Source organism: Solanum tuberosum, unplaced genomic scaffold, assembly GCF_000226075.1.
Source record: "Solanum tuberosum cultivar DM 1-3 516 R44 unplaced genomic scaffold, SolTub_3.0 contig01328, whole genome shotgun sequence".
In the NCBI taxonomy this organism is placed as follows: domain Eukaryota; kingdom Viridiplantae; phylum Streptophyta; class Magnoliopsida; order Solanales; family Solanaceae; genus Solanum; species Solanum tuberosum.
Window position 1 is genome coordinate 1 of NW_006242063.1, and position 1,074 is coordinate 1,074.

The following is a 1,074-nucleotide window of genomic DNA, read 5'->3' on the forward strand; positions in this document are numbered from 1 at the left end:
GAGGGATAGCCCTCTTTATGTCACCAATTGTAAAAGGCGGCTTTGAAGATGGAACTCTTTTCGCAACATCATTTTTCTTTTCTTCTATTTTACTGCTCATATTACCACCACCTCCCATCCTCCTGCATCCAATAATTTATTTTAGTTAGTATAATATATAACACATGAATATTCTATAATTAATATTATAAGTGCATATCATATAATATAATATAATATAGAAGAAATTAATACCTCAATATATTCAAAAGTAGAGAGAAAAGAGTCTTTTGAGTTTTACTTTCTCAGATTGTGAACAAAATTTCTCTATATATAATGCATAGATGTGGGGGACCAACAGCCAACCTACTTTGACCAAGATTTTTTTTATTTAAAAATAAACTGCTTTTTTTAATTAAAATGTATTAAAGTTGAAAGGGTAAAAATGTTCATAAAGGTAATTCACATAAAAACTTTGAAACTAAGGATAACAACACTCTTAAACCAATTCGCATTTCGGAGTTGATGAGACTGACAGAATTCCATTTTGAGACTCGTAGCTCCAGATGTTGACTAAAGTCGTTGATGAACTTAGGAGCTTCCAACCTTTAAAACTTCCAAAAATTTCAACTTTTCGATCCCGCTATACAAAACTGACCTCATAAGCTGATCCAACGAGACTCAGGGCAACTATCGACAGGGGTAAAGAGGTAATTTTTCAAAAAATTTCCAAAAATATCACTCAAGGTTATTACAGTTGGGTGGTGATATTTCCGAAGGAATTTTTTTTCTTTTATCACTGATTCAATCAAAATATATGTGGAAATAGTCACTGAATATAAAATTTTAGTTGGAAAATAATGATTTTTTAATAGTCTAACAACTTCAACACTTTTAATAATATTACCAATAGGACTGAGGTTAGTTTTTCAATACTCTAAGGACTGAGGTTAGTTTTTCAACTCAATTTATGAATTGAGTTATTAAACTCACAGTGAAAATGATAGTCTGGTCAACTAATTTATTGGTTGTCAAATTAATATCCTTACAAAACTAACGAGTCAAGAGGGCTATATTATTTAACAAAGTAACACA

At 30.4% G+C, this 1,074-nt stretch overlaps 1 long non-coding RNA gene across 1 annotated transcript; it reads right to left on the reverse strand.

Annotated features, from left to right (window-relative positions):
- Positions 1 to 66: 66 nt before the first annotated feature.
- LOC107059427 (uncharacterized) lies at positions 67 to 288 on the reverse strand. Its single transcript, XR_001472648.1, has 2 exons — positions 235 to 288; positions 67 to 122 (listed from the first exon to the last, which is right to left on the reverse strand). It is a non-coding gene; the product is annotated as an uncharacterized lncRNA (long non-coding RNA).
- Positions 289 to 1,074: the final 786 nt, after the last annotated feature.